This window comes from Condylura cristata, unplaced genomic scaffold (genome assembly GCF_000260355.1).
Source record: "Condylura cristata isolate star-nosed mole 26May11 unplaced genomic scaffold, ConCri1.0 scaffold00024, whole genome shotgun sequence".
Taxonomy (NCBI): domain Eukaryota; kingdom Metazoa; phylum Chordata; class Mammalia; order Eulipotyphla; family Talpidae; genus Condylura; species Condylura cristata.
The window spans coordinates 8,075,330-8,093,579 of NW_004567125.1; the positions used below are offsets into that span (position 1 = coordinate 8,075,330).

Here is an 18,250-nt window from a genome sequence, read left to right on the forward strand (position 1 = left end):
AGATATGTTACACATGCATTTTCTCTAGAAAGTGGCTTGCCTTTATATTCTCTTAAACAGCAGCTTTCACACCAGCACAAAATTTTATAATTTTAATGAAATACATTTAACAACTTTTTCTTCATTGACTGTGCTTTTAGTATTGTGTCTAAAACGTCACAGCCAAACCAAAGGTCAGGTACATCTGTTCCTGTTATCTTCTAGGACTTTTGTAGTTCTAAATCTCTGATCCACTTTGAATTAATTTTTGTGCTAAGTGTAAGGTCTGCATATCTAGATTCATTTTTTTTTTAAGATTGGTTTATTTATGCATACAGAACTGGGGTACAGGCTAGAGTTACAGGGGCAGTGAGACGATTCACCAGAGACAGAGTGGGGAGCAGAACAAGCAGATCTTTGAAGTACCCTGCTGAGGGGAGGAGTGGGCAGGTCAGGAGCAGTTTGCTGTGCCATGTGGGCCAGGGATAGAACTCGCACTGAAGCAGCTGCGGTTAGCTTGCAGAGCTGCGCTTGAACCTACTGCACCACCAGGGAGGGGCTAGTTTCATTTTTTAAAGCATATGGATGTGTAATTGTTCCAATACCACTGCTAAAAAGACTTTCTGTGCTCCATTCCATTGCCCTTCCTTCTCTATCAAAGATGAGTTGACTATACTGATGTGGGTCAATTTCCGGGCTTTCTATTCTGTTCCACTGATCGATTTGTCTATTCTTTTGGACATACCAATATCCTGATTTTTGTAGCCTTACAGGAATTCAAGAAATTGGGTAATATCTACTCTCCACTTAGATCTTCTCCTTCAATACTGTGGTGACTATTCTAGATCTCTTAACTCATACAGAATTAGTTTTTCCATATCTATGAAACAACTTGCTAGAATTGTACTGAATTTGTAGATCAAGTTAAGGAGAACTGATATGTTGACAGTACGGGGTCTCTGTGAAAATGAACACAGAAGGTTTCTACATTAGTTTTATTTCATTCATCAGTTTGGGGATTTTCTGTATAGTCCTTGGACAGACTTTTAGGATTTAGACCTAAGTATTTCTGTGTGTGTGTGTGTGTGTGTGTGTGTGTACACATACATGTGTATTTGCTGCTAATGTAAATGACTGTTTTTAATTTGAAATGCCAATTGTTCAATGCTAGCATATCAGAAAATTGACTGATTTTTAAATATTAAGATTGGAACCTGAAAACTGCATAATCACTGATTTGTTTATTCTCTGGGACTTTTCAATATAAACAGACTTATCATTTTTGAACAAAGAGTTTTATTTCCTCCTTTGCATACCTATACACATCATATTTCCTTTCTTATGTCATCACTTTTGCTAGGACTTCCAGTACAAAATCGAATTGGACATCCCTGATTTGTTCCTGATCTTAGCAGGAAAACATTTAGTTTCTTATTTGAATGAAAGATGGAAACATTTGACAGCAAGAAATAAGCTCTACCACAATAAAGAGAAAAAATCTACTCATTTAAATAGCACCAATCACCACAGAGTCCACACAAGCTAGCCCGACCCTGTGTAGTGAAGACTGTCCTTGGACTTCAGGAGCATTACATCCTGGCCCCCTGCAGTGGGAGGGCATCTGCAGGCTGCCCCACTAATCTGGCAGGAAGCAACCTGTGGACCGTGTTCTGTGGACCTCGAGCACAGATCATCTCACACAAGAACACCTGGAAGGAAGTCAACTCTGCTGCTGAGAAGCGGAGAGATACTCCTTCATCCACCCCCAGCATGTGGCACAACAGAAAGGTCCTTTCCTCTGCAACATGAATGACACATTCCCAGATTGGTATTCCTGAATTTCTAATGAAGGAACATTATGAAATGCTCTCTAAATTCAAATCAGTATTTTGAAGAGCCACCACACAGAAAGGTGAGAGTAGTTACAGAAGATGTCAAGGATCAGCCAACACTTATCCCCCCCAACCCTGTGTCCATCCAAAGAGGAGTGCTGACCACCAGCTGAGCTGTGAGCTGCAGGAACAAAAAGGCCCTTTTGGGGATTTGCCAGGACCTCCTTCTTCCAACAGGAGCGCTATGAGAGACCAAATTTTATTTATAAATTTCCATTAAAACAGTTCCATCACAATTGACAAAATGCAGAAGATAGGATAATCCAACTATCTTCTATCTCATGAGACAACAGATTTGCAAAAATGTGAAACAACGGCCTTCTTCTGACTAAATAGAAAACATCTTTTTCATAGTAATATTTTATGTTAAGGAGGTGTTTTAATGAAATGATAATAAGTATAACTTAAGTAAATGTTTTAATTTGTTTTATTTCAAAATATTATAATTATTAAATGTGACCCCTATGAGCAAAACCTTTATTTTTTTAAACCAATAAATTTGCAGTGCAAAGGGGTTCTGAGACTGAAAAGCTGGAGGACTGTTTAATACATTAGGATGTTTAATGCAATAGGTGGCTGAGAGTCCAGTCTCTGGAAGACAATGTGCTGAACTGCTACCCACCAGCTCATGTGACACACTGCGTGTTTATTATAAACACGAGGAAAAGGTGTACTTATAGAGAGGCAAAATGTATTTAGTAAAGAATCCTAAATAGGATACATTTCAGGATATTTTCCTCAACATAAGTTTTAAGCAGCCTGCCACAAAGAATGTGACAGGGTCAGGAAAAGGGGTCTCTCAATCCTATGACACAATTTGTGGTTTACAAGCATGAAAAGCACTGTGAATAGTAGCAATACCACAGAGAGGATGCAGGTGTGGGAGACAGGTCCGGGTTCGTACTGACACGCAACCCGAAGTAACCACGTGACCTGGGGAACTGCAATGAAGTGAGCGGTTTCTAGCAGGCAGACTAGTACAAGGACCAAGGAAGACACTGTACACTCACAAATATATGTGTCTTTTTTTCTACGTTATCTTTCCCAGTTTCCATCTGGAGAAACACACCAGAGGCAACACCCAGGCCTACATGCCAAACCTTGCCTCCTCCAGGTCTGTCCTCAAGCAGGCTGACCTGAGCTGAGTGCCGCTGACACCAAAGCTGTTGGCTGCGCCCCTCAGAAGAGGAGCCCAGCTCCACCTCATCCTCACCATCACCCTGCATCTCCTCTGGCCTGCAGCATCAGGGGCAGAAGTGTGAGGGAGAGAGGAAAGTCTGTTTCAATGCTTTGCCAAGCAAGGAAGGAAAGTACTTAGATTGCCCACGACATTAGAGAATCAATATGGGTGTTTTCCTGGGCTTGTTCATTAAATGAGCCTGCTATGCTGGTTTTCATGGATGAGTGGGAAGTTCTTTAACTCAAGGCTATGGAGTCACACAGGGCTACCCCGGAACCTGAGAGAAGTCTCGGTGCTCAGGAAACTGGAACCCACAGGTATGTGGGCCCACTTCCACCCTCACCCTGAGATCAAGGAGCCCCAACCATCTGCCCTGGCTCTTGCTGCAAGCAGGAAGCCTGCTCTCTCTGGGCTGGGCCTCCGTGAGTCCCTTCAAAATAGTCAAGGAAGCAGAAGATTTTGATATTTACAGACCCAACTAGAGGATTTGTTCACCGCCTCTGCCATCTAACAATAAACACTCAGCTACTGTTCACCTGTTTTTGTCCAAATGTTTGAGAAATCTAGATTCCTATACCACCTTCAGAGGTGCCAGTAAGGAAGATTTTATCTGCTGTCACAGGGTGGAGATGACCCAGGCACCCACTTCAACCTAGGCGGCTCTCCAGATGGTATTTCCTTATTTGGGGTGCTAAGATTGGGCATATTCTGTTCTTATAAAATATCACAAAGGAAACCAGACATTTATAGAATTCCACACACTTCCTTTTCCTTCCTTTTTTGCAACCTATACAAATCATCTCTTGCCCCGCCGAACTCCAGAAACCAGTGATATTGGATTAATGCCATGTCTTTTCCATGCAACGTGGTGACATGGTGATGTCTGTGGCCCTCAGCCAAGAAAAAAGCAGTCACTGTGTCACCTCTGACATGCCTTCATGGCGCTGACACTCAGCCCCTGCAACCTCAAATGATGACCTCCTATGTTGGGGTGCTCTCAGGCCAGTACCACCCAAAACTGTGCTCCAACAGCACTTGGGTTCCACAGGGGAAGCCAGCGGCACGGGCCCAGGGCATGGTGCTCTTTAATGGAGACACAACCAGGCCAGCAGCTGTTTCCTGCCTTCCAGCCACGCATTCCTGGTCCACCAACAAACACACAGAGACCAGGCAGGGACGCAGTCCACACCGACGCTGCATTCAGACCCCTGCACCTCACTCGCATCCTGCAGCAGCTCAGCTGTGACCAGTGGGGTATGAGATGTTACAAGATTGGGAGGAAAACATGCCACAGTAATTTTTGTAAAAAACACTGCCGGAGAGGGACAGAGGAACTGAGAATGTGTGGAATAGTTTCACACCAGTTCCAAAGGGAAGAAAGGGGAGCGGCAATACATTACCTTCTCCTCCCAGTGGGGGACACCCCTTCTCTCACACACTAGCCACCAACTGTCTTGCTCACTGGCCGCAGCACACTCAGCAGGCGGGGTGGGCTCCCCGCACAGGCGCACTCCCGGCCTTATGAAGTGCGGCGGGTGTTGCAACCAAGTGGCCAGGGGAGATAAGTACTTCGGCACAGAGAGGTCAGAAATAAAAAGATTTTATTGACAAAACTGAAAGAAACTACAATGAGAGGTGGGGATTTGAGTGAATACGAAAGCCACATTTCCAGCTTGTTAAGGGACAACCAAGTTCGCAGCAAAAGGACAAGCTTACAGGGCCTTTGCGGCACCACAATGTCACCTCCGTCTGTCCCATGGCTGCGATCACCCGAGTCCCTGGAGGCTGGGATAGAGCTGGGGTGGTGAGAACAACACACTACTGACTCAGCATTCTACATGCAGGCTGCACCTGACCTCCAAAGACGTGCTGGGAAGGCCAGAATTAGACCCGTGCTCTAGGTGAGACAAATGAGTGGGGACCCAGGGACCACCAACCCCATTTCCAGGTAACAGTGGCTGTGGCCCACCGGCACACCTACATGGGCTGGGACAAGAACCTCTCTCGAGAATCCCCACTATGAAGAAAGCAGATGAGACTGAAGACTGTGATGGAAAAGGCTTTGCAAGACCCCCAGCCCAAGGGTATGCCATGTGACAGAGCATGAGGTCTCCATATGAAGATAATAGACTCTAAATTTTGAGGGCGGGAGGGTGAGCAAATTCTGCCTGTCCACGACTTCCTGCTTCTTGTAGAAGGCCAGTGTTCCACATGGCCGCCAGATACTCCAGCCGGCGTGACTCCCTTCCAGTGATACCAGGAAGTGACTCAGTCAGAAAAATGACTCAGATGAGGAGTCCTCCTTTGAGCCACCTCCAAGAAGCAAAGCAAAGCAGGCCAGGCCCAGAAACTTGTCATATGCTGAGAGCTCACGATTATACATTCAGAAAAATTTAAAAGTACTTAAAAAACAAACTTTACTATTTGCTGTATGACATCATTTATGGCATTTTCTGCCATGTAAAATTTCAAATTGTTATTTGATGAAATTCTTCAATGGCTTTTATGGTTTTTGTGGCTACTTAGAAAGGTTTTTGTGGCCTGTGATAATACATTTCAAGTTTAAAATTACAAAATTAAAAACAAAAGGACTGGAGATGTAGAAAATGCTTCCTAGGTGGAACTCCATCAGGGACCCGGGTGGAGTTTAGAACAAAGCTCTTGCCCTCTCTAGCCTGGTTCTCCTGGAATTGGTACTTTATTTGGAATTGATAGAGAATCCTTGGTCCACTCCTCTACAGCACAGCAAACCAATGAATGCCAAGTCACCAGGACCACAAGTCTGCAGGTTCCAAAGCCCTCCACTGCCCCATGGCACCTTGAGCTAGGCCCACATTAGACTCCAAGATTTGGGGGTAACCTAAAGATGCCCTTCCCAATGCCTCCCACTCTGTCAGTCCTCCTCAGAGGTTACTGTCATCCAAACATCCTAGAAGCAAAAGCTGATGCCCAAACATAAAGAGAAAAATACCAGTAGCTGTCCAAGCAGCTCAGCTCAGCACCTCTCAAGTCCTTAAAACGACCCTCTAATAACCCTACAGGAAGAGGGCAGGCACCTCGCCCTCCCCATAGGCAGACACATGAAGTGGGTGACGAACCCTGTCCACAGCCAAGCTGGACAGCAGAGCCAGGACACAGCCACCATTTCACATGGGGCTGGTTCCTTTATACGACCAAGCTGCCTCAAAGACAAGGCCATAGGCGGTGCAAAAACACTATAACGTGGGTGCCTGTGCCATGGTAAGTGAGGAGGGCTGGGAAGTCTGAAGCACTCTTGGGCAGAGTCTGATCTGCTAATCTGCCCCAGGAGGCTACCAGATAGACTTAGGGAGACTCAATCATTTTCAAAACAAGAGTTTGGGCAGCTTTATATTCTCCCTCCTAAAGGAAAATGGGTAACAGTCATCCCCAGCTCACAGGGAACGGCAAGTTGCAACCAGGAGAAACGCAGAAGGGAGACCATCCCCGACAGTGACTGCAGACTGAGAAACAGCCCCTGGGCCCACTCACCCAGTCAACACTGCCAGAGGTGGGCCACACAAACCCTGGGCACAATGGCGTCCAGGGACCTTTTTCTATAGCTACTGCTACAGAACTAACTGCTCAGAAATTTATTTCATTTAGCAATGAAAATTTTCCCAGTGCTTGAATAAAAGGGGGAGTTTCACATTTTAACCACTTGCACATCCCTTTACAATAAAAACTTATTTAAAAGGTCATGAATATGTAAATGCCATTTTAAATATGGAAATGCAAAACATGCAAGAAAACAGTCTGGGTGTGAAATATTAATGGCATCTCATCTTGCTGAAAAGAGACAACACAGGCTGCCTGAAGTGCAGGTGGAGGATCCCCCGGCAGCAAGCTCAGATTAGCTGAAGGCTGGACCCTGCTCAATCAAGGAGAGCACTGTCCTGGGAGGGAGCAGTGAAGGTCTTGCCCAGCCCCAGATTACATCCTGCCTTTATCCCCTGGAGGTTGGCTCAGACAGGTTCTACTGCCACAGCTCTGCTACCACACCCTACAATCCCCGGCCCATACTCTGTTGCCACCAGGTCTCCATCATCTCTGCTCAGTCTTCTCCCCTCCAGAACTATGGACACCAACCTAGTGTCCCTGTAACTGCAGCCCAAAGTAACACAATTTCTGCCAACAAAGATTCTGCCACTTGCTTGTTCCTGAGTAGAATACAGGGCAGGGGCCTGAAGTGCAAGAGGGATCCTATGTCCCAAGTGACAGAGCAGATAAACCTTCCAGAGTCCAGAGCAGGGAGCTCAGGATAACCTCCCGGTGCAGAGAGAGAGGTTGGGCCATAGTCTTCACTGGCCAAGAACGCACCCACAGAGCCTTCAGGTCTGTATGTGGAGCAAAGGACCCAGAGGTCAGCCAAAGAGCACAGCTGGCAGGGCCTACAGCAAGCCATCCATGCACCTCCAAGGAACACACACCTGAGCAGAACAACTGGGAGGGAAGGACCTGAACGCATGAGGCTGGTGGCCCCCCACAACAAAGTTAGTCTTCCTATAGAAAATTCTGCCACCCTGACTCCAAGGAGATCACAGTACATGAGGGACCTACTTGCAATGTTCAGACTGGGAGTGGAGCTTTCCAGGCCTTTCTCCATTCAACAGCACAAGAAACTTAGACCTACAGAGGTGTTAATTCTACTCAAGCTGTGGTCCCGGGACCTGTGGCATCAGGATCACCTGGGTGCTTACTATAAGTACAGAACCTCATCCCTAAGTAAAGACCTGCCGACTCAGAACATATACTAAAAGATCAGCTGGACTTCTTCACTCTGACTGAGCAGGAGATGTAGACATCCTAGCTGAGAGATGGTCCCAGAGAAGTCATGCCACAAAGAGGCAACAAACTCCCAACCTACTCGACCATGGAAGGCAGCTCAAATGCTACACCTTTGGGAAATTAAAAACATCTAAGTACCAACTGTAGCAATGGACTTACAGGTGCATCCAATTAACTAAATGCAAGTCTCTCGCTTCAAAGTGCAGACTGCTGGTGTAGCGTGTTAAAGTCTTAGTCTTGACAGGCCCATCCCAGACCTCTAACCTAGGCTCTGCTCCCTCCTGCAGCTGCCCATCCAAACCAGCCCCTTTAGGTTCACAGGTGCATTGGGGGTGGGAATCTTACAGGGAATACGCCTGAAAGTAGAAAGCATACAAGCACCCATTGTACAAAAATGAGCAATGATATATCTAAATCTGAAAAACAACAACCATCCCCTTTACCAGCAGCTGAAAAGGACCCTGCCAGGTAGTCAGTCACCCTGTGCTAGGATGAAACAGCCAGAAACCCTGGCAAGTTTTGCCACTAAGCCGCAAAAGTGAACCTCTGAACCCACCCTCTCCTTGGGGTGACAGGAGCTTGGTCTCGAGGACAGAGAAAATGACAGTGACTCATTTACATCCCAGAGCCCCAGTGAAGAGATCGTCGAGTGCTGACAGCCGTGCCCTAAGGTATACAGAGTGGGCTCTCTGCTCAATGTGCCCACTGCAGATATCACTATCTCTGATCAGGAAACCCCAGGTCCCTAGGGACCCACCTCCGGAGAGAAAAGAGGGAACCTCTCCTCCAGAGCATAGGCAAGACATCTATTCACCTTAGTTTTCTCAGACACTTCTCCCCACTGCCTCCCCCACCCTACTCTAATTGGCCAAGAAATTTATGGGCCTGGTAACAGCACTCCCGCTGTTCTGAGGACAGAAAAGAACAGAGCAAGTAAGAGCCACAGGCACCACCTCATGTCCAAATTCAGGCACTGCAGCGGCTGCGCACCAGGCAGGTCCGACAAGGCCAGGAGGCCCAGGAACCCTGCATCCAGCCAGAGACTGCCCCAGATGTTGCTGGGCTCTCTTTTTCCTGCCCAAATCACAAGTAAGAGAGAGGAAGTATGAGAACTAAAGTGACCAACAGACTTGAGCAGAAGGCCAGGACTCAGCCCAGCGGACCCTGAGGCAGTGATCACGATGCACAGGATAGCATCCAGGTGGGTGTCACAGGCGTGCTCAGCTGTGCCCTCAAGTGACACTGTTAATCCTCTGACACGTCACTAGTGAGGGAAGGAGAGGAATCCTGACTTTCTGAAAGGCATGACAACACAGAGCAGTGACTCCCTCAGCACCCTGTAAAAGTGGCCCCACAGGATAGGAGACCCACTCAGAGACAGACAACTTCCAGAGGTCTTGGAAAACTGGCGGAAGCTGCTTGTACGAGCACGTTAGGTGGACAGGAGCAGTGTTCAGCACTGGCGTGTAACTGCCTGGTGTAAAGCAGACATTGTTACAACCCCATTTTGAAGATAAAATGAAGTTCAAAGGCATCCTTGGTGGGGAAGCGTGGCCCCAAGTCAAAGCTCACATTGTGGGCCAAATGGGCATCCTACACCCCAGGTCATCAGCCTGGCCTGGGAACCAAGGCACACTGTGCCCAGCAAATCATGTCTTCCCTGCCCGAAGAGGGCAGGGAATCAGAGAGGTGAACATGACAGGTGATCAGGGATGTGAGCAGGACACAAATCACACCTGCTCTGCCTCAAGTGCCTCAGACCTTCATCTGCACACCACAGAGCTGACCAGCCCAGGACCCAACAGCGCTCAGAAGCTCATCCTTCCAGGATAGCCTCAGCGAGCCACGTGACAGGACTAAAGCTGAGACCACATTTAAAGAGGACCCTCCCGCCACCGTGGGACCCTGCAACAGACAGATAACAGTGAAGAGAGAGTGGACAGGGAACAAAGGCAGAACAGGGACAGCAGTCAGAGGCAACCTCTTCCTCCTCCCCAAGCAGGACACAGTCCACAGAGAGACAGCAGAGCAGTGATCAGATTCTAGTGCATCGTGTGGGGACACAGTGATCTCCTGTGGTTTCCATGGGAACGTGAAGTGCGTGGGGAAGGCCAGAGCCTAATGGCACGTGCAGCTGTGATTGCTTGCTCACTGAGGACCCGACACCCAGCACACCGTGCATGTGTGTCCCAGCCAGAGCAGCAGTGGTGAGCCCAAGAACCCAGACACGGCCCCCACTGTAATAGAGACAAGTGAAACAGATAAAGGTAAAGTAGAGATAAACCGAATCATACAACACATAATTTAAAGCAAGGTCTCATTTAGATAAGGGTCATTTGAGGCCACTAAGAAACTAAGATTCAGCCAGGAACAGAGCAAGGTGCCACTGCTAACCAAGAGCCAGGTAAAGGAGGTACAGGCAAAGGCAGGAAGGGAAGGGTGTCAGGGTTGAAAGACTGAACAAGAGAAGGTGAGGATTAGAGGGGGCCAAAGAAGCCAGCAGGGGCTGGAAACCAAAGGCTTTGCAGCTCCCCACATCAGGAGTCTGCACTTTGTCCCAGGAAAAACAGGATCTCACAGGGTTGAGGAAGGGAGCAGTGTGGTCTGAACTAGTCTGCAGTTCCCTCAAACAGCTTAGTAGGAATGGGTGGGAGAGAGAGCAAGAGTGAAGTCAGATACAAACTCATCATCTAAAGGAAAAGTGGGAGGTGATGAAACAGAGGTCAGATTCAGGAACATATAGGGAGCAAAAAGCTACCAAGACTCCAGAGGAAGGTGCACACATGCCCCTCCATTGGGTGCCGGGGTGGGCATGTGCTCATGTCTGTGGCACAGAACCGGGGTGGCACAGAACCAGCCGGCAGTGTCACTGGCAGCTGGACAGTCACGGGCCTCCCACCACTCAGTCCTGATAAGAAGAGGCAGGACACGAACACGGGCGCCAAGGGAGAAGAGCAGCTGAAGCTGGAAGAACATGCTCCTGCCCAGGCTCGGGAGCTGGTGGGCTTCCCTTACGTGGCCTCCTTTTAAGCCAGAGCACCCAAGAGTGTCACCTTGTCACCACAGAGGAAAAAATGGGAGCAGAGAAAAGTCCCTGAGAGGCTGCAGGTGCAGCTCAGGGAACAGAAAGCCGACCAGCCTGAATCCGCACCCACAAGGCTGATGGGTGCTCTCTCCAGGAAGGGCACGGAAGGGCACAAACCTTGACAGCAGGGTGGGTATCAAAGTGACACAACAGAATTGGGGTCACAGCCTGAGGGCAGCCCTCCAAGAGTGCAAAAGAGAAAAAAGGAGCAATGACCCAAACCCAGAACTACCGTGTCCTGCAGAGACCAGAGAGGAGAGGGAAGCCCACACATTGTGACGCTCTCCCCATGGCCAGGACAGGGAAGTCACGCTGGAGCCCAGCAGCGTGAGCTCACAGGTATGAGCTAAGGGAGCTCAGTCTAGACTAAAGAGGTAGCTTCCTGGCAAAACAGCCAAGCTCACAGCCAGCATGCCCCTCTGTGTCCTCGTGGTGGACTACCACCGAGGAACCCAATACGACCACCCATTAGACACAGGCCAATCCACGCCGCTTTCCGAAGGCTGACAAGTAAGGCCACAGTCTATGTCGCTGAAAATCCCTGGTCGCTCCTTTGCAGAGAGTAACTGGCTGAGATTCGCATGAGCGCAGCTGTGGGTCAGGCCGCCGGGTGATGGTGGTGCTCAGAGCCAGGGAGCTGGACGCTGCATGCAGTGGATGCGGCAGAGGAGCTGGCCCCCGTGCCGGCTGCGCAGGTGGAGAGAGTGCACACCCAGGCCCTTCAGCAAGCTCGTCCACAGCCCGACAGTGCTTCTGTTAACTGACTTTCAGCTGTTGCTCCAGCCTTTCCAAGCTGGGGCCCTGAGACCAGCAGAGCACCGGCAGTTACCCACACAGGGTCTCTTAAGTGTACCTGGCATAGTCACTGGGTTCATTCAGCCAAGTCACTGACTTGTCAGCTCAACGCTCCCTCACTGAGCAGCTCACCAACCCGGGCCCTCTTCCAGGTCCCCTACGCAGCCGTGGAAAAAACCCAGCCCTGCCAAGGGAGCTTGCATCGCAGTGGTGGGGAGAGATCACACAGGAACACGAGAGCCACCTCAGACTGACCACGAAAAGTCTGCACAAACGCCAAAGAGGGAGGAATAGATCACATGGGCACACCTGGAGAGGGGAGTTCTGGACAAGGAAAAGAGATGCCAAGTTCTCAGCGTAGAACTAGAGCCAGCATGGGCCCCCACTACCTCAAAGCCACTGGTGTCAAAGTCATCAAGACTTTGACAGATGGTGGGCAGAGCGTGCAGATTCCTGCTTCAGCTACGGCCGGGAAGGAGCCACCTCTGGTCTGCATCTCTAAGCCACCACAGACTGGACAGCAGTATCCCCAATCCCACAAGCTTGCCCAACAAGCTTCTTAATGCTGGCATGTCCTAAGCTGTAGCCGTGCTCCTCTCTGCGCACACACGGGCCCTTCTGCATGTCCCCATCCACTAAAGTCCGTGGCTCCAGCATGTGCTCACACCAAAACCATTGCCCTGGTGAGCGTGCGTCTGTCTGCCTCTGCCTGTCTTTCTCACTCCCGCTGCCATGTCCCACCCCCAGCACACACCACCACCTCTACCTTTCAAACACGTGCGGTTCAATCCTTCTAGGCTTCACAGCTGGCCACTAATGAGTCCACTGGAAAGTCCCCATTGCTGCGCCCTGAGCTCCCCCAGAAGGCACAGCTCCCAGTCATCTCCAACAACAATGAAGTGACAACACTGATGAGGGCAACAACTAGCTGCAATATGCTTATATGTCAGACACCAGGCTTCGCTGACATTCTTCTACTAAGCTCTCATTGCAGTCAGAGCAGAGCCACTGCCATCAGCATCATCTCAACAGGCGGCACAGAGAAAGCCTCTGAAACTGCCTAAGGACCTAGAGCTGCTCCACGGTGAAGCAAATATTGGAACACAGGCAACCTGCGCTTGGAGCCAGGAGAGCTCCAGGCCCTCATCTGCTGGCCTGCTGGGGTGTCAGGCACAGAGGGAAACCCCCCGGGTGCACAGAAAACGGGCCCCCAGCCATCGTCAATCTTTGACACCCGTTACTCGCCCTGTGGCCTCTGCACAGCTTGAGAGCACTGTAACTCTAACAGACATGGTGACAAAGGGGACAAGGCTCAATTGCACTCTAAGACAGTTTAAGAGGACAGCCTAAATGCTTTGGACAAACAGCAGGAAAGCCACATTAAGAATCTTGACTGTTATGTTGACCTTACCTCACCTTTGGGAGGTGACAGAAAAACCCATCAACCTGGGAGATGCCAGGAAAACCAACACAGGGCATCACTTTCTCTGGGTAGTGTGGGCACTGATAGCTCATGCTTAGTTGTTTAATCCATGCTTAGTTGTTTTATTCTTCACTAAATACCTGCCACTACCAGTTGTCACTGGGAGCTCCAGGCATCCAAGGAAGGCAGCGCCCCAACAGGGACCCAGGTCCAAGCACCAGGAAGCTGGCAGGGGGTCTGGGTCTGGGAAAGAGCAGCTGACATTCTAAAGCAAGACGATGATGACTCCGGGCTCTTCAGGGCTTGTCAACCTCTGCAACTGAGGCCAAGAGCTCTTCTGAGGTATCTACAGCCCAAGGGGGAAGAATGTGATCTTTAAAGCAAATTGCAGTGATTAGAGCAGCCCAGAGCTAGAGTGTGCTTCTGGGTGTGAACAGGCACCACTTGAAGGCTGATTGTACAAAGGGAATCATCAGCCCAAAGAGCAGCCCAGCTGGCAGGAAAGCAAGGTGCGCGGCAGCTTCAAGGCAGACACGAAAGTTCCATCTACATCTGTGCCAGCCGACGCTGTCTTCACTTATTCCATACGACTTCTACCCTTCTTCACAGCAAGGAGGGCAGCCTGAGGCCAGCCCGGGCCAGGCTGATGACCCCAGAACTGGATGTGCATCAGCAAGAGACAGAGACCCCTCTGCAACAGGCAGGTCCTTCAGACATGTGGGTCCATCTTCAAAAAGCACAGAGCTCTGAAGATGCACAAGCTGGTAGCTTCTACTAATTTCTTGCTGTTTATTTAGGGCTTAGGGCTGAGGCACCCAGGTTTCTCTGCTGTGTAACAAACTAGAAGCATCAACCTCAAAGCTCACAGGTAAGGTGCTACAAGAAGCACACAGGTAGACCTTGCTGTGGAAATGTGCTCAAAAATTGCCTCGCTCCCACCATCACTGCTGTTACCATGTTCACAGGAGAGGGGCTGATGTTTGGTCCCTGAGATTATCCAGAGAAACACCACTCCACCACCCACTCTCCACAGAGCCCTCTATTTTCAGCAAGGCGCTCAATCACAGCGCTCAATGCACAAACTTCCCAGTCCATCTTCTTCAACATTTGCTCAGAGCCTCTCAGCCCATCAATCTAAGAACCTGAAAAATGACAATGTGGCCACAGTGGGAGCCATGAAGGAAGGCAGCCTCCCCGCCCTGGCCTGACCCACAGACCCCCTGCTCTAGCAGCAGTGAGGGGAGCAGTACAGGATTGTGTAGTGAGGTGCCTGGGTCTGGAGAACTCAGAGCGCTGACAAAGGCTCAGCAGGGGCCAAGGAGGCTTCGAGCAGTAGTGACCTGGGTGCCCAGATCTGCCCACAGATCCCGAGTAGCCCCGGGGAACAGGAGGTGTAAGAGTTGCCTTCAACAACCACAGCAAAGCGAGGGCCGCCAGGAGAAACAGGCAAGGATTCCTGCACTGTGATTAAACACCTGTCCAAAAGCACCACAGACCCATTCATATTAGTGATCAATGAGCCTCTTGAGCTGTCCATTGATAGCCAGGAAAGGGAGAGACTGACCAAAAGACTACAACTCCCCTGAAACACAAAGGCATGCCGACACTCGTTCTTTCCAGAGGATCCCCCACTGATGCGCGACAAGCAGCCAACCAGAAAGCTGCCCTAACTCCTAGCCCCACAGACACCCAGAGGATGTGTCCTATCACACCTCCTTGTCATCCGGGTTCCCAGGTACCTTTGTCACCACCTCATTCCGAGCTCAAGCAGTGTCACCTGAGAGATGCTAGCCCTTTTCTGACATAGGAAAATTAAAGCTCAATACTTAACTGAACACACTTAGAGCGAACAACAAAATGCATCACTACCTGTTGAAAGTGCCCTCTTCTGCAAGCTGGAGGACCAACAAGCCCCCGCCCCAGTATCGGGAGGAGACACAGACCCTCCGCCAGGCTTCCAGCCTCACTGAAGGCAAAAACATTAAGCAACATACAAGTTCTAGGAAAACTTAGTCAAGTTTGGAGCTATGGCTCACTAGTAACAAGAGGTCAAAAAGCCATAACTCAAGGTATTGAAGGGCTATTTTCTGCTCCTGGCTGGTGGGCAGCCTGGCCCATGGCTCAGAGATCTGATGTCAGCCTGTCCTCCCCCAACAGGCTTTTCCACTCAGCATCTGTGGGCACAGAGTGCTGTTTTTCCCTTCACTTTGTTTCATAAAGAGTTTGACCAGCCCTTTCCTAGCTTCAGTCACTTTACTCAGTAAAGGGAATGGGAGAGATTCAGAGTCTCTCCAGAACTATGTGAAATGCTCTGACCACAATTATGAAGAGGGGCTGACGCAAACCTAAACCAAGTGGCAGCAGGAAGTGTTCCATGAAGGCAACAGCTACCTGGAAGAAACAAACTCTTGGGAGACAAAACCCTGCAGCATCTCTGTCCAGCTTCAGCTTTATGGGCACCAAATGAACGGCTGCTTATTTCTGTTCCCTGAGGAGGAGTGAGTGCCTGTGAACCCCTCAAGCCTAACATGTGAGTACCTTTGAACATCTTGTTCTCACCATCTTGCCAAATTGTCTCCTCCCAGTGAACCTCAAATTCTGTCCAACAGCCAGCTGCTCCCACCTTCCCAGGTTCCCTCTACATGGATGATACGACAAGAGCAACATTTTTGTGCAGAGAATGCAGAGTCCAGTCCCCTAGATCCTACCTGACCACACCACATGTGCCCCACCCTGGCCTAGTCAGTGTGTGTCAGAGCACAAGGCATCCTGGCTCCTCCAGCCTCCCTGCACTGAGCATAACACCTGGACACAGGTGTGTGCAACACAAGGTCCCACCAGCAGGACCCTGTCTGTGGGCAGTCTCAACTGTGACAGGCCTGGAGTCCTCCTAGGCCTGGCCACCCCACTCACCCGTGAGCCCTCAGAAGCCATCCTGCACAGGAGAAGAGCAGAGCTTCTAGGGGGGATGCCTGCCCAGCTCACCCTTGCTCCCCAGGACGACTGCTCTCAGATGAAAGCCAGGAGTTTCACAGTCCACAGAGGACTGCGCTCTGAGGCAGACGCCCATGCCTAAACCAGCCCCAAACAAGAGATAGATAGGGAATCCACATCCAAGTCCGCCAGCAATGGGACTGTCCAGGACGCCTGCCAGTGACAAGTGGCCTTCTCATGGTTCTTGGACTCAGCGGCTGATCTTCCTCTACTGGTCAAAGCAGATAATTCTACAAAGTGCCTCTCAGTTTGGCGGGAGAAAAATGCTGACAAGTTTCCTTTTCCCTAATAGTTCATTCTGTTTCAAATTCAAAGTAAAATGAAGAGGATCGCCTTGAAAAATGTTAGAGCTTTAATTTCAGATCACTTTTAATACCCGTTTCATCTGACAGTAGCTTTGAAAGCAAAAGGCAATCTTTATCATTTGAGGTTTTTAAACTAAATTGATGTGATTATGTCCAACGTACCAGATGCTTCTAAAAGCCAATTTCAAAGTGACATCAGCCCCCAAAATAAGAAAACTTTCCTTCTGGCTACAAATAAATTATTAAAATGCTATCTGCACAGAGGGACGGCGCAATGGTAGGAGCCAATGGCAGGCAGGCTGGCTCCTCACAAACCAGCCTGTCAGGCTGCAGGCGGCCCAAGGTTCCTGATGTGGCCACCTGCCTCTCAGCCTTCCTCACTGAAAGAGCCTGAATTCACTCAGCTGTACACCCCTGTTCAAGTGACTGAAGTAGGACCAGTTTAATCTCATCACAGCAAGCCTGCCCTCTGAGGGTAACTGCTCTGAGGTAAGCACCCAGAGCAGGCGTGAGAGAATCTGCTGGCAGTAGGGTCTGAGGAGACGTTTCCTTGTTCCAAAAAAGAGACCCAAGAAAGAGCATTTGATCTGTCCCAGTGTGTGACAGCTAGAACCATACTCTCATGTAACAGCAATTTCTGAGAATAGCCAGAGAACTGGTCTATTAAGCACACAGCTCCTTAAATTCTTGGATTCTAGGTGATTCATAACGAGCACCTGTTAACTACGCTAGAGCTTATGCTGATGAAGTGACTGCGAAAGGGGATGGGCAGTGACCTAGACAGCTCCAAGGTGGTGCTGACTCTAGAGGAACCTGTGATAGGACAGAGGACCGAAACTTTCAGCTCCATCCTCAACCTCCAGGGAGAGGAAAGGGGCTGGAGGTTGAGTCATTCACCAATAGTCAATGATCTAATTGAGCATATGTATGTAATAGAAACTCCATTTTAAAAAAAAAAGGAGTTTGGAGAGATTCCAGGCTGATAAGCACATGTGGGTGCTGGGAAGGTGGGGCACCCAGAAGGGGGCATGGAGCCTCTGCTTCCCCCCACACTCTGCATGTCGCCTCTCCTCTGCCTGGCTGCTCCTGAGCTATGCCCTGGTAATAAACGGTGAGAGAATATGAGCACTTTCCTCAGCTCTGTGAGCTGTTCTAGCTAATCATCAAGGCTAAGTGATGGTGGGGTCAGATCAAGGCAGCTGACCTGACCTGGCAGTTGACAGCCCTGATTCAGGGTTGTGTTATGGGGTCTGCAAGGCAGCTGGTGTCAGAACTGAAGTAGATTCCAGGGCTGCAGTGGTGGCAGAGAGCTGAAGAACTGCTATTGGAAAAGACACCGGGTATTTGGTGTCAGAAGGAAAAGCACTAACATCAGGCCTGAATGAGGTCACAGCTGCCTGCTTCTGGACTTCCTGCTAGGCAAGGAAACAAATTTTTCACTGCTAAAGCCAAAGGTGAGATTTTTCTGTTATTTACAGCCAAATGTGTTCTGCTATTCTGTTACTCTCTGTGGATATTCCCTGCAAGCATAAATCTATAAACACAAACACACACAAACACACACAGAGGCTTTTACCTTGGATATAGTGTCTACACCATACAATAGAGCCACTATAACGATGTAAATGCCCCTGACCAGGCATACAGCCTTTCTCAGAGCAGCCCCCCAGCAGGGATCTCTCAGTGATCTCTGTCTTTGGGATGACAGCATCCTGATGCCTTGATGAGTCTCACTGCAGCAGAAATGTGGGGCAACTTGCTCCCTCCTACCCCCTCCTGCCAAGGCAGACA

The 18,250-nt window shown here is 49.5% G+C and overlaps 1 protein-coding gene across 2 annotated transcripts in view; it reads right to left on the reverse strand.

Moving 5' to 3' along the window:
• MAD1L1 (MAD1 mitotic arrest deficient-like 1 (yeast)) overlaps nucleotides 1-18,250 on the reverse strand; it is a 321,869-nt gene that overhangs the window by 244,886 nt on the left and 58,733 nt on the right. The gene's annotated exons all lie outside the window — the stretch shown is intronic.